The 16292-nt window shown below is 41.4% G+C and overlaps 1 protein-coding gene across 1 annotated transcript in view; it reads right to left on the reverse strand.

Moving 5' to 3' along the window:
* Positions 1-16262, reverse strand: part of pot1 (protection of telomeres 1 homolog) — a 107923-nt gene extending 91661 nt beyond the window's left edge. The window contains exon 1 of the mRNA XM_085780190.1: positions 16244-16262. The gene's annotated coding sequence lies outside the window, so the exon portion shown is untranslated. The remainder of the gene's footprint in view (positions 1-16243) is intronic.
* Between the last annotated feature and the right edge of the window lie 30 nt (positions 16263-16292).

Raw genomic sequence — 16292 nt, forward strand, 5'->3', positions numbered from 1 at the left:
TTTTTTTCGGTTTCGCGGACGCTGCCCGGCGAGCCATGGGAATAACACCGCCGAATCGCCGCTTATGGTCGGAATTACGACGGTATCTGAGCATCTTTGAACCTCCGACTTTCATTCTTGATGAATGAAAACTTGCGCCGGTCCAAGAATTTCACCATGCGCAGAGGCTCATGGTAAATGTAGTGTGAAAACACTTCGCTTTCCAAAATTCCTCGTTGTCCCTTTAAAGGGATAGTTCACCCAGAAATCAAATTTCACATCCAAATACCTCCATGCTGCTCGTCTGTAATGTTCCTCTTGTATTGAAGCCCCAACATGAGAAATTGTTATGAAAAAAATGTAATAAGTCTATATTTTAAGCTTGTTTGTAGCGGAAGCTCCCAGTGTCTCAGTTCACTGCTCTTCCTGACCGGCGGAACAATTTCTCATGTCGGGGCTTCAATACTAGACGAGCGCTATGGAGGTATTTGGATGTTTTTTGGTGTGTCTTTTTGTTACAAAGAAAAGTGAGCTCCGTTCACAACCATTATATGAACAAATACTGCTACGCCGAGACCCCCTGTAACTCAGAGAAGGCACGGAGGACTCTGAAACTTCTCCCAGCCCTTAGTCCACATGAGGGTGAGTAGATAATGAGTGAAATTTGAATTTTGGGTGAACTATCCCTTTAAAATTTCAAAAACATTTTAAAATCTGTCATTGCTGCAGTCGCCTGCATACGAGGCCAACACAAAGTTAAAATAAAATTCTTTGGATTGTAATGTTTTCTTGCTTTTTAATTGGAAGTGCAGTCGGTGGTTTACACATAGTGAAGGTGGTGGTTGTTTCCTGCTCATCTCATCTCAACAAAAACAGGAAACATCATCAACAGCTTCAACACCAACACGGATCTGCAGACTCAATTAATTCAGCTGCTGCATAAATCACCAGATCCTCACAAGAACGAAGTCCTGGAGCTTTTTTTTTCCTTTTTTTTCTTTGACAATCATTCCAACACTTGATCGATTATCAGAATAGTTTAATTTCTGCTCATCGACGGCTGTGATCAGACTGACACCGTGTAGCCGGACAGCAGCTCAACCAGGAGACGCTCAACTGGAGCAGACAGAGCGGGTTCAACCACAGAACCACATGAAACACACACACACACACACACACACTGTCATGTTTCATCAGACTGTTTCCAACCTGCTGCTGATTAAGACTTTTTTCTTTTTTTTTCCAGGACAAGCAACAAAATACTGTTGAAGTGGAAAAACAAGATTAGGATTTTCTAAATCTGAATTCAAGACAAGATGTTCTCAGACTTCCAGCCGAGCTACAGAGAACAAACACACACACACACACACACAGATCACAACAAAACCCACACCATCTTCCAGCTGCTTTACATAATGCACACAATCCTCTGTGATGTGTCGTATCTAACACACACACGTGTTTATTGGCTCTGAGGACGAGGTTTGTAGTCGACACAGACACAAAACCACCGACTGATCAATAGGAAACTTTAAACCAGCTTAACATCGATGAAGACGCCATTAAACCAATCATTTGCCAAGGTTTTTAAAAGGATAGTTCAACATTTTTGGCAAATTGGCCCATTGCCATAATCCCTATAGTCATAGCAGTAGGTTCGTTATAGGGGTGGGCAAAAATATCGATATGGCAATATATCGTGATATTTTATACCGCGATACAATATCGATATTCAATATTTAAATATCGATTTTTTTTTTCAAAAAAAAAAAAAAATTTCATTTTTTTTTTTCAAATAATAAATCATGTTTCAGACGTAAATCCAGTACGACTTCCGCACCTCTGCTCCGCGAGGTGTTGTACATGCAAATATGTTGTTGTAACTTGCACTTGTATAAAATGGCATGGATAATTTGAATTACATTGTTTTGACTCAGTTTGTCCCATAAATTATCACTATCATCTGATGTACATACAACTCGGATTTTAAGATGCATAATGCCTTTTACATTTTTCAGTGAACTATGTAGAATATCGTAGAATATCGCAATATATCGCAAAATTTGGATATCGCAATATCGTATCGTATCGTGACTCAAGTATCGTGATGCGTATCGTATCGTGAGGTCCTTGGCAATACCCACCCCTAGTTCGTTACCTTTAATTGTCGGTGCAAGCTATTTTTAGAACAGTGGAGCAGAGCCGTGAGCTGCTCAGAGCTACGCTACGGAGGCTCATTATGGGATTTCTTGGTTTCCCTCATCAAGCTCATCAAATACACAATCCAACAACTCCACAACGCTCTGGTGGACAAGTTGTGACCTGCACATTCACCACGCTATGAGATAATAACACAACGTTACCACACAGAGTTGTTTTAGAGGGAAATTCATGCAAAACCACTGATGAACGTTCCTGTCAGGGGCAGTTTTCCAGCAAGTAGTCTCTGCATTTGCCTCTAAAACAACTCCGCTGGATCGCTAGTTGACATCGTTTATGGTCGGAACTACGACGGTATCTGATCGTCTTCATTCTTTATTAATGAAAACATTCTTGGTAAATGTTTTCTCTGTCGTCTGTCTTGCACCGGCCCAAGAGTTTCACCATGCGCGTGGAAGCTCATGGGAAATGTAGTGTGAAAACACTTTGCTTTCTGAAACTCCTCGTAGTCACTTTAAACTGGTTACACAACTGTAATACACTGAGCTGCAGAACATTTTACAATGTTTATTTGTAGGAATCCCCATATAAAGCATCTCTATAGTCAAACTGTCTGGGCTCCACTTTAAAAACAATACATTTAAAAACAGACAAAACAACTAAAACCTACAACAAACTTCACAGTACAAATTAATCATCATCCTACAGTAACAAAATCATCTATTTTAGGCCATGAAAAACAGATCAGAATAAAGATGTAGGTTCTAAAACGGTGTTTCTTTATTTGCTTTCATTGATCTACTGTATATGATTCTACTGTTAAGTTGGTGTTGTGTTGCTGTTGTTGCCTGTCTCGTGGCTTACGCACAGTACATGGCTCATAATTGTGTTTTGATGGAGTTTTGGATGTAAAACCTTTCACTAAAATGTCAACACAGTTGTTATTACGGGTCAGTTTAAAAACTAGGATTCATAATGTAGGCTATCTGCTTATGACTACAACTGTTTTTAACAGTGTTCAGGAGGTTATTGAAGCTCAATTGTTCTACGGCTGCATGATATGACGACTGCAGCTCCTGAGATTTAGATATGGAGATTCATTGTGCAGCCCCACATTATATAATGTGCATTATGAATATGTAGGTTATATTAAATAGGCTACACATATGTTCCTGGTTAATTACAGACGTGTCAGTATTTATTAAACTGTTGCACAGACCGTGTCGCTGTCCGTGGTGCTGAAGTCTCTTCTGTTGTTTTAAAGACGTCAAACTTTTTAACAGATGTGGTGCAGCGACGTTCACAGACACCTCTGTTTCCTGTTGTTGTGAAGTCACTGTCAGTAGCCTTGGATTTGCATCACTATGGCAACAACAGGTTGTAATGTAAAGCCTGCAGAAGCCGGAGCTGTTAAATGTCTCAAACAATTAGAGTTTCTCTCAGCTGCAGACACCAGAGTACTGACCCAGGTTCATTCTGATCAATTGATCACATAGCCTATTTCATTAGACATCGCTTATAATTACCATAAATAAATGTTGTCTTTGCTCCTCAGCTCCTTCCTCCTGTTTGTGATGATTAGGCTACCTGTTTCATTTTTGTTGTACTCTGATTTCAGATCAACAGCTGTGACAAGCTTTTATTTTCTTTATCAATTAATCTGATGATTATGTTTCATCATTTCAAGTTCTTATCTTATTCAATCAATCGTCCAAACTCCCAAAGTGTCCTCTTTATAGTCACATTTGGCAGTAAAAAGTAACTTTTGGGATTTTTCCAAACAAACAATCAGTGATCTATGTAGGGCTGCAACAACGAATCGATAAAATCGATAAAAATCGATTATTAAATTCGTTGGCAACGAATTTGATTATCGATTCGTTGGGTAGCGATTAACTTGGCCCAGAGCCAGGGAAAAAAATTAAATATTTCTTATCTTTACCCGTGTCCAAAACAGTCAGCAGCAGCAGCAGCAGCAGTCATCCAGCTCCAATAATCCACTAATATTATTTCCGTGATCGCGTTCCTGGCGGCCAGCCTGTTTCATTCATTTGCATCATGTAAAAAAAAGATGTGTTTTTAGCGGCGGCAACAGCAACAGCCGTGTTTCTGATCAACCGGACCTGTGTTGTCCGGTTCCACCGCGTTGTTTACTCCCGGTCCAACGTTACTCCCACACGGACACGGTCCGCGCGGCTCGGACGCGGTGTGTCACGGACACGGACTGTCTGGACCTCTGGACCGGTGGTCTGGACTCGGTACCGGCAGCAGAGAGGCTTCACTGTCTCCTCTGTCAGCCTCTCCTGTCAGGACGCTGAAGCTAAAGCTAAAGCTAAAGCTAACGTTAGCTAAAACTTTTTTCTTTTTTTTCACACAATGCAAATGAATGAAGCAGCTGGCCGCGAGGAACGCGATGCAAACGGGAATAATATGGATTATAAAACTGTTGGAGTTTGATGACGGCTGCTGCTGACTGATTTGGACACCTGGAGTAAAGGTAAGAAATATTTCTTAGAGGTTTGATCAGCTGTTCCTCTGCTCAGAGCTCGGTGTGTGGAGGACTCAGATTAGAGATTTGATCATCATTTACCCGTTTTATTTTATGGTGATGGGCGCTATTACAGTTAATACCGATGTTTACATCAGATCGCTGTGTGTGTGAGACCGGAGGGTGCAGCCTGTCCCCCCGCGGTGACTGATGTTTATCACGGTGTGATTACGTGAGCCGGTCGGGGAAGCGGCTGTGAGCCAAACTGAAAACTGTCGGAGTAACGTCAGGTTGTTGTCGTTGATCCGGTGAATGATGAACTTTCAGGGTTGATCAGAATTTTCCTCTGGATGTAAACGTTAATATAATACATCCATGATGTAAACATGCTGCAGACTTCCACTTGTAAGCAAATCAGGCAGTGCCCTAATGAATTTTGTCTATTTTTTTTTTTTTTTTAATGTACCGTATTATTAGTTTAACAGCTCTGGGCCGTTCAACTAACTTAAAAAAAACGTATTTGTGCAATTTTTTGCACTAATATTGTCCATTTGGAATACCATTCTGTTTTTGAATAAAGTTAGGGAGAAATAAATAAATGATACCAGTGACATGCTGGATCAAACTGAGAAACAACTCCTCCTCTCATTCTTCTCTTCCGTACAATGTAAATCAAATTTGTGCCTTTTTTTTAATCCGATTAATCGATTAATCGAAGAAATAATCGACAGATTAATCGATTATCAAAATAATCGTTAGTTGCAGCCCTAGATCTATGGATCAATAGATTAATTGGTTCCTGACAACACTGTGTGTGTGTAGAAGTTTATAAAGTGTAATGATTTACTGAAACGTAGAGGGGAAACTCTGTATTGACTCACTTTTACAACTATTAAAAAAATAATCTGCCGTGTATTTGACTTTTCTGGCTAAATCAATAAAACACAGAGCGGCACTAAGGCTTTTATTTTGACGGGGCCAGCTGACAGCTTCCTCTCATTCTGGGGCAGCAGAGGAAAGTTTGCAGAGTTTAAACATTAAATTAGAGACAGAAACTAAGGTTTAAAAGTCAGATTATGACCTTGATGTTGTGACTCTCTTGCTTGTTTTTTTATTTATTTATTTTCCTAAAAGCTGAAGCACATGGGATTTGCAGACTTGAGGCCTCACACTGACCGGTGTTACTGTTCTAATGGAGACGGTTACGGGTTTTAACGAGCTGCTAGAGAGGAAATCACCTCCCTGAGAAATAAAGAAATAAATATAAATGATATTTTTCTGGAGCAGAATCTTGTGTTTCTGGCCGAGAGCCACTGTCAGGCCGCGGCTGTCAGATAAAACAACAGAATCAGCAGGCCTGTAATTACTGTTTCACACAGGATGACAGCTTAATAATATCATTTAAAAAGGAACACAAGTTGTTTTTTTGTAGAAAAACACACCTTACAGCGACGTAAAGCACCAGGCAAGTCGCGTTGTGGTCTTCTATAGACGCAGGCAGCTGACAGCCCATCACACAGGGAGACACACACACACTTTACCGCTCATCATAATTAATATTCATGCTGACGTGACGATGTTTTCATGTCGTTCACAAACAACTCGACCACTCTGCTTCCTGCTGTTAGACTCCTACTATATAACTGTATAACATTGTGTGTGATATTAAAGGGATAGTTCAACATTTTGGCAAATTGGCCCATTGCCATAATCCCTATAGTCATAGCAGTAGGTCCATTACCTTTAATTATCGGTGCATGTTGTTTTGAGATCGGCGGGGCAGAGACGTGAGCTGCTCAGCTAACGCAACAGAGGCGCATGGTACTTTTGCGTTTCCCTCATCAAACTCATCAAATATACAATCCAACAACTCCAAAACACTCTTAGAGTGACCTGCACATTCACCACGCTATAAAATAATCACGTATAATTATGTAGCATTACGACACATGAAGCAAATACTCTGAACTACTTGCGCTTTTGAAATCCCTCCGCAGCAGCCGTGTCTGAATGTAGTTCCGGCTGCATTTTCCTCTACAACAACTCTGTGTGGTAACGTTGTGTTATTATCTCATAGCGTGGTGAATGTGCAGGTCACAACTTGTCCACCAGAGCGTTGTGGAGTTGTTGGATTGTGTATTTGATGAGTTTGATGAGGGAAACCAAGAAATCCCATGAGCCTCCGTAGTGTAGCTCTGAGCAGCTCACGGCTCTGCTCCGCCGTCTTAAAAACAACATGCACCAATAATTAAAGGTAATGAACCTACTGCTATGACTATAGGGATTAGGGTGAGAGGAGGATCTGACTAAATGTTGCACTATCCCTTTAAACTGGGCCTATAATTCCATGTATAAACAGACCTTGTTCACTACCGATGCCAATATCAACAATGTCTGTCTGTTGCATGATAATCATGCTTAGTATACAAGCTGTTCAGATGTTAGAGGTTTTTATTTTGAACATGAATGTTGGTGATGAACAAAAGTAAAAGCTTGTTGTTGTCAGCAATACATTTTTTTTCCAAAAATGTTGCACTTTCAACGCAAAAATCACAGATTTCCGTGCAAATTTTCAGAATCCCAGCATTTCTGTTACAAAAAAAGTCACATACTGTATATCTTTGCAGAAAAGTAGAAAATTGTTGCATGTTTATTTCACACAGAAGCAGCCATTCTCCCCGTGTTGCCTTGGGAACGTTATGAAGTGACGTGAATTACACGATGTGAAACAACGTTACCTCTCACGAGAAGATAAAACCAAACCACTGGAAAAGTAAAGCAAACAAAACCTGCCATGAACAAGACTAAATCAGTCTCATTTACCAACGGAAAATAAGTGCAAAAGGTCACAAAGAGTTAAATGATCTTTTACTCAGTGCAGCTGCAGCGTGTTGAGGTGGAAACAGACACTGGACAGCCACTTGTAACACCATGAAAAGGTTAGTTAAATAATAAAAAGCTGCTGCATAATCAAGGATTTCTGCAACAGTCACAAGAAAACTCGTTTTTATTCCCTGAAGGACGACTGGAGGCTAGAAAACAAACTGAGAACACTCCAACGCAACCAGAAAACTCATCCAGAGCAGACGGAGGGTTAAACTGCTGCTCTCTACAGCTGCAGCAGACAAACACACATCACAACTATTTCATAATTAATTGGGACAAAAACAAAAAAGAACTAACAGAAACAAACTGACTGTGCTGTAAGCTTCACCAAATCCTGACAACAACAGACCGTCGCTGCAGCTCCGCAAACAAACCGCTTCATCATCGTTTTCAAAAAAAAAAATCTTGCTGTGGAAAATGTGACGGGCTGACGACCAACATTTTACCTGTCTGCTACGGATGTCACCATTATAGATTTTCTTGGTACGATTATTGTCAGAGGAACAAATCAAGGTATCATGATTGTCACAATTATTATGTATTAAGACATTTCACGACACTGTGAATGTGTAAAATCAAACATAGTCAAAATGTAATTAAATTACTAATTATAAACACAAAATATTATTAATCCCCCCGGGGAAATGTTTGAAATATTTAACTCATTAATTGTCATCTATACCAAATGTTTAAAGGGACAGTATGTAGCTTATTTGGCTTTTTATTAGCAAAAATCAAATATTGCTTTTTCACTAAAGTCCAATCACAACATACAACTGAAAGCCGTCTCGTAGCTCAGAATGAGTTGTTTACAAATACATAGGTGGCGGTGCACCCAACTAAAGCCGCCATGTTGCATCGCCATCTTTGAATACGGTAGCCGAAAGAGGACAAATTTGGTGAGAGCCGCTCATTTCGTTTAGGCTAATAAACGGACCACTCCAGTTCAACTGTAACCGCTTACGGAGCTAACAGGTTCTCGCTGATAGCGTTCAGCGTATTGGAGTAGAGCTGGGCGGTATGACCAAAAATTTATATCACGGTATTTTTCATAATTATATCGGTTTCACGGTATTTGACGGTATTTTTTTTTTCATGCATGACTGGGTGTTAACCCCATTTTCTAATAATTTAGAGAATAATTACTGCAGTAAATCTAAAATGCTATCTAATAAATATCTGTTCTCAAAATGAATTCATGACATCAAATAAACATTTCTTCACACACAATAAAAGTCCAGACAGTAGGGCTACTGCTTTGAAAGTCAGTTGTCCTGCAACACGGTGGCATGGGGGGGACTGTGCTCAATCAGAGGTGTGGCTTCAGATCATAACAACAGGTTGAGAGCCAGAGGACTTCTCTCTGTCTGTGTTAACTGAGGCAGTGAAACACACCTGCATTAGTGGCCTTGACTTTATGAAGTTGATCACTTTGATGCTGTCGTTTAAAATCTCATGTAACACCAACCTGTATTCATAAAGTTTCCTCATGAAGCAGTCAGGAGGCTCACCGACATGCCACTGTTTGCTAACTTCTCCCCACAGAAAAAAAAAAAAAAACACGATGGCTCGAGTGGGCTGCAACTCGTGGACGTAAATGTCGGGATTTTACCGGCGCTGGTTTCGCCTTTTTTTTTTTTTAATCACTTATCCCTCCGTGGTTTAGCAGCGCTGCTGCTACCCCGACTCCGTTGTTTGATTGACAGGCGATGCTGGCAAATGCCAGATTGGGTTAAACCATCTGGTGTGGGGGGGGGACTCGGTTAAGTAAAAAAAAACATTTACAGATTATGGTTGTTTGATCAGCGTGAGATTTTTTTAAAAGCTGAAGTAGTTCCTCTGTGGCTGTGACATTTTCTCCGTGCATGTTATTCACCAGCTCAGCCGTTAATACATCCATGGGCTGAGCTCAGCCCAGGCATGCGGCTTGTTTGGTACAACTGCAAAACAGTCCCCCCCCTCAAACAATGTCGCGCGGCGCGACGTTCCGCCACTCTGTGTTCCCAACGTTTTGTACGCTACACACTCACCGGTATTGGGGTATATGAAAAATTCATATCATAAAAAAAAAAATCACCGGTATTCGGTATGAACCGGTATACCACCCAGCACTATATTGGAGTCATGCAAATGCTGGTTTTCGGAATCGGAACAAATTAGGAATGAAACACTCCTAACCTCTCACTGATAACCTATAACATATTGTAATTTGCTTTACATCTTCACCTCATCGCTTGATGATCCTGAACTACTCCCAGTCACATCAGTCATGGAAGACGCCATTTCTGCAAAACTTTATTCGAAGGCCACCGTCACTTTGCCAATGGGAGGGGTGAGTGCGAGCGAGCGTTGCAAACTAGAATCCGACACTGTAGATGTTATGGTTTCCTCCTTCAAGTTTACACAATGGACCTTTATGTTTCTTACAAATGACACGCTACCAGTTCGTTATTTGGTAAATTGACGTTAATGTAATTTTACCCAGTTACTGTGCATAACTTTGGTACAAAGCCAGGTGGTTATCCGACAGGTGTTGATACATATCAGACGTATTTCCTCCTTTGGCTGCTGTTATTTCTCAGCATGTGTTACAGGCTGACGAGCCGTCGTCAACTCAACGTGTTTGTTTGGAGGGAACAAGTCGTCCTCTGTCAAACTTTACCCCTCGGACAAGTTTCTGTTCTGCAACTCGCCTGGAACGAAAACAAAGTTACACATGAGGTTGATGTGTAACTTTGGTTCACATGGTTCAACACAATCCATTTGAAATCAAGACACGGTGATTTTGTGCACATTTTACAGCAGATCAGTCCTAAAGAACCAGCAGCTGCTGATAAACAATGAAGACTTTGTGCTTTCTCTGTTTAATATCACTGTGAATGGAGACAAATAATAATAATAAGATGTGAGAGGAGGATGAGCTCAACACGAGGCCTCAAACTAACCAGAGATGACAATAAAAACCAGATTTGGCTGTGTTTTGCAGGCTGAGGTAAACAGCTCATGGGAACATTTAGATATAAAACCAAAATGTAATATCTTCAAGTGTCGGCTGTCATTTTGTTTTTTTATTTTGACGCCTCAGAAGAACCGAGACAGAGACAGAGACAGAGGATGTGAATTAATCCATCCTGTCAAACGGCAGCCAATCAGGACGAAGCCAGGTTGGAGGAGATGGGAAAAAAACAACGAATGTGTCAGACGGAGCGACGGCCGTGTTGAGATGTGTGGCGACGGCGGCGGCGTTGGTTTGTTTTCTGTTTGTGTGTCTGTTTGTTTGTCTTTCCTCTCTGACAAACAGCGTCTTGTTGTGTCAGAATCACAGACTGTTTCTGTCCGTTGAGCCGATGCCGCAGCGTTTACCAACACACAAACCTTATTTACTCCACATCCGCACCGTCTTTGTCTCTTTATCTTCCTGTGGCGATGAGACAGAGAGTTTCTGTGTCTGAGCTGATCCAGAGTCAGCAGCTCTGCAGCAACACACCTGTCCCCCGTCCTCACACCTGGACAGCATGAGTTTACAGAATCCTCAAAAATCTGAACTCCACATTCATTTGTATTTGAACAACTGGATGAAAATAACAGAAATGTCACATTTCCATCAGCGTTTCCTCCTCATTCTCCACCGTTTGAGGTTCGACTGATCCTCTTTTAAAGGAGTAGTTCACCACAAAATGAAATTGAGTCATTAGTGTAGGCCGGTTCGGTTCGTAGTCCAATGAAAACTTTATATGAGAGTAACAGGGCCCAACCGACACAAAAACGTCCATAAAACTACACAAAACCATTTAATATTCCTCCACACTGCTCGTCCACTGCAATCCAAGTGTCCTGAAGGGAGATAGTCCAGAGTTTACTGGAAACAAAACGATTTTTACAGCCACATATCGCGCAAAGTTGTCCTGATATGCAGATTTTGTCGCAAGTATATTCTTCAGAATCCAAACCAATCAAATTATCGAGGAATGTAAACAAACTTCTGGCGCTATTTTTCTTTAGGTTCCTGACATTTCCTGGTTGCCGTATTTTTTTTTAAAATTTTATTTATCTCATATTCTCCTCTCTCTGCTAACTAGCTTGTCAAGAGGAAGCAGCGTGTACTTTTCAACCAATAAGAAGTGTTTAGGAGCGGGACACGGCCACGAAATGTCGTCCAGATAGAGACAGAGCAGAGAGTTTTTCAGGACAGGCTGAATGAAAAGTAACACATTCTAATCACTACACTCGCTCGCGTCGCTACAGGATGAGGTGTTAGACTATAATAGCAGCATAAAATGTTCAGAAAAAGACAATCAAATCGTTAATTCCAATTATTTGTATGGGAATTAATGGTGACAGCCCTGGTAGAGAGATGCACCATCAGCTTCCAACCAATCAGCCTCAGGCTGGTCAAGATCACTATATTCAAATGACATGTCAAAGTTACAGCAGCTGCAGGTGTTGTGTTGCTCAAAACACAAAGAGACGTTTATGACTCGACAGAATTCACATTAATTATGACTATAGAAAAGCAAAAATCACAATTTACACTAAAAACCACAATAAGTCTCGAAACTATCAGATTGTAATGTTTTGCATCATGCAGCTCTAGAAAATAAAAATAAAGTACAACCACCACACAGCAAATAAGTGTAGGCAGACGGGCCACATCCAGTCCAGTCCTGCTCTAATAGGAGGTTTTCTCCTGTCACTGTCACTGTCGCTGCTGAGTCACTGTTAATAATCTGATAGAGAAGAGGTCTGAGATCCAGCTTCACTGTGGTACAGATAGAAACTGACTCAGTTCATCTGGTGGTTTAGATTCTGCTCCTTGTTTCCCCTCAGAGTCCCACTCCACTTCTTTATTGACTCTAAAGTTTTATGATGTACAAGGTGAGAAGAGTCAGGTGACCTCTGTGGTCCTGTTAAACCCCAGCGTCTCTCTACAGACAGACGTCCAGACTGCAGCCGGAGGTCACCAGAGGTCACGCATTGTGCGATGTCTCCCACGGCGACCGGCCGTCACCTCAGAGACAGGGAGGGAGCGCTCGCTGCTTCGTCTTTTCACTCGTCCCAGGCGGGTGGAGATAGGCTGAGTAAACTCCTCACAGCTCATGAATATTCGTCTGCAGCTCCACGGAGGAGGAGGAGGAGGAGGAGGAGGAGGAAGAGGAAGAGGAGGAGGAAGAATCAGCCGACTGAGACAGAAGCTGATTAGTAACACACAGTAACGTTGGTCTTCACTATAACTGGTGCTGTCTTGTCTCTGCAGCAGGTTAAAGGAGCTGAGGCTTCAGCTTCTCCTGACGATGACGTGGTGATGCAGAGTGAATGTAGAACAGAAGCTGATCGCTGCTTCTCCATCGATATCGGCAGTGTGAGAAAACCAGAGGGCTGTCTCTATACCAGCTCAACTGGGACAGTTATTTATTCATTCTGAACAAATCTCATGCTCACACATGATAACGCCGGGGCCACACCAGACGCAGAAGCGCCTAGAAGTGGCGGCATTTTCATTTCGGTGTCCAGATCCTCCGCGGCCGGCTCGCGCCCTGCAGCGATCATTTCGGCGTCTGGTCTATTTTGTGCACGAGCCGCGAGCGATCGCATCAATCTTGGCAGGAAGTCACACAAAGAAACACGAGAGAATCTGATCTACTTTCACAATAAAACAAACTATTTGTGTTTATTAATCTAAACAGAGCACGAGAGATGAACACACACACAGAGCTGAGGGGCAGAAGTGCTTGTCGATCCCCTTTTGACATAGCTGTGTACACACAGAAGTGCTTTTACTTTGAAATAGGAAGCTAACCTACCCTCGATGTAGCTAGCTTGAACCAAAATAAACCGTCTTTGCTTGAACCCTCCGTTTTGACCGATCTCGTCCCGTTGCCTTACCGGAGAGTTTTGTCGGCTCTGAGACGAAGATCGGCCCGCCGGTTTCCGTTTAGAGTTGCTGAGAGTTTCTCTGATGACTTTAGGTGGAGGCAGGCTAACACTACCTATACACTTCCAGTGTTTGAGCTAAGCTAATTACGGGCGATACGGCTCTATCTCCCTCGTTACTGCACGCACAGTCGAAAGGATGGTGTCTATCTGCTGGTCATGGACTCGGGGGGGGGAGGCAAGACACGAAAAAAAAAAAGTTGGTGTATCCCTTTAACTTCCCATGGAAAGTTTCTGGTAATTTACCTACTGACCAAAAGGAGCGACAACACGTACCTCCGCCCTGAGAACCATCACACCCCGGTGTTCCCTCAGGCGTCCGGACACCATGCACAACTTTTATTTTCGTTCCGTGTGCTGCAGTTGTGTTACTGTCATTTAGTTATTATGAAAAATAATCGTTTTTGAACATTTATTCAAAACCTCACCTGTTGCATGGCGATGAATCTAATAATCAATGCATCGGCTCATCCCTAATAATTATCATGTAATAAAATCATCCCATGTAGTTCAACTCGTTTAACAAACCTCAGCTAGATCAGATGCACCAGACTCATTACTGTTGTAACAGAGATAAAACTGTCACACTGTGTCAGACTGAACATCCTGGAATAAAATCAACACATCAAAAACTGAATTTATTCCACAACACCGAGTCTCATCTGCATCTCTTTGACTTTCATTTTCCATCAGTGACAAATGGAGACGTCAACATCTTCCAGAGCTTTAGAGGAAGATGATACAGGTGGAATAAAACTGATACATCTATAATCCTCCTTATATATCCTGTCAAGACCGGCAGGTGAACGACATGACGTCTACACAAACCGTCTACAGAGACGAACCCAGGACCACGATGATAGAAATAGACGTCTGAAAATATGCTAAACAGAGACAGAAGGATGCAAATCAAAATATTTGAGAGCTCTCAGGGTTTCACTCACCGAAGATAAACACAGCTGTGATTGTTGAGCAGAAAACAAGCCCAACAGGTGGCGTTCAAAAGGACGAGGGATAATTATAGCTCTCTGGTGTTTTAACGTGCTGAAGAGACGGATTAAACCAAAACCACATCAGAAGCAGCAGAGTTCCTGATCTTCAACAGCAAGCACTCAATGTTGAGCCCAAAAATACACAAAGAAACTGCCCAATAATGACGATAGATAGATAGATAGATAGATAGATAGATAGATAGATAGATAGATAGATAGATAGATAGATAGATAGATAGATAGATAGATAGATAGATAATAACACATGGTATGGGTATGTATTGGTATCGGTACTCGGTATCCGCCGATACCGACAGTACAAGTATCGGAAAACGGTATCGGGAGGGAAAAAATGGTATCAGAACATCTCTAAAATCTACAGTAGGCTAAACAAAACACAAATCAAAGCAGCATACAGCTACCGTTAGCATGTATAAGCAATTAAGCAATTAAGCAATTAAATGCTGATGAAAGTTAGCATTCACTCACACTCAGTTATCTGTATTATTGGTTATCGTCTCTACTGTAGAAACGTATCTGCACTTTTATTCAGATGGCAATGCACTTTGCAGAATAGCATATCAATGTCAGAGCTCCAGGCTAACTTTTTTCACTAGCAGCACAGTGGCCCCTAACTTAAACTTTTGGGAGCACAAACTGAAAATTTAGGGGCACAAATCAACTTGCAAAGCAAATATTCACATTTCCTTTTCATTCATGATCCTCATAGCTACACCTTGGCCTGTCACCTGTCATGACAGATTCCAGATTATGTTGAGTGTTATTAAAAGAAAAAAAGAACAACAAACAAACATCAAATGTATGCACGGCGTGTGCAAGTAGCCTAGATGCAAAAGTTGACTTGCACTGTCTCAAATTTTAGTGGCAAAATGCTGACATTTAGGGGCAGTGTGGAGCCCTGGATGTGCAATTGTGTCATGCAATTTGAAAGTGTACTCTGCAGTTTACAATTAAATATGCAAAGTTGCAATCCTCAATAAAGTTTTAATAATCTCAATGCAAATTAGGAATTAAAATTTAAGTAATCAAATGTCACCACTTTGCATATTGAATTTTAAATTGCCAAATGCATTTTCAAACTACATGACTAAATTGCACATTGAAATGCCATTTTGCAGAATGCATTGCCATTTGAAGGTGCAGATCAACTCAGATAGCTCGTAGGTTCGTGTTGACCGACACTGAACCGAACAGACTGAAGTTTTAATCCACTATCCACTGTTTTGCTACTTAGCCTGCGAGCTAACTTTAGCACAACACTAGCACAGCAGTGGGAGAGCAGCGTCGCTCTGCTCCGGTTTAACACCACACATTCACTTACATACGACTGCTTTAGCACCAAGTATACACCTTCAACTAGTTCCTCATGATATTAAAGGAAGACAGAGGGAGGAGGGAGAGACAATACTCTGTTTTTACCGTGCAGTTCTATGTTTAACCAAACTCCGTTTAAAAACCCTTCAAGTTACAGTTGTATCGATCCTACACAGCTATGCACAACAAACAGAAGATAATATTCAACTTTTTATGAACCTGCAGACTCTTCATGTCTATTCGGCAAACATAAAACCATGAATCCGCTTGTTATTTTGTTAATAATTCAACTTTATCCTGCGAGATTAGCATGACTTCCTGTTCCTCGTGGGGTTTTAGTTACGTCAAACTGTCACTAAAACAAACTTCAACAACATGATAAACCACTGCAACACAAAGACAGTAGAGTTGTTGTGTGTCTGTGTGAGAATAAAAGACAGAAACAAAGCTACAAGTCAGAGTAGTAACTTACAGTCGCTGTGCAGCTGCTGCTGTTGTTGTTGTGTTTTTCCCTCGCTCCG

This window comes from Trachurus japonicus, chromosome 6 (genome assembly GCF_045865225.1).
Source record: "Trachurus japonicus isolate A0001 chromosome 6, Traja_1.0".
NCBI classification, from domain to species: Eukaryota; Metazoa; Chordata; class Actinopteri; order Carangiformes; family Carangidae; genus Trachurus; species Trachurus japonicus.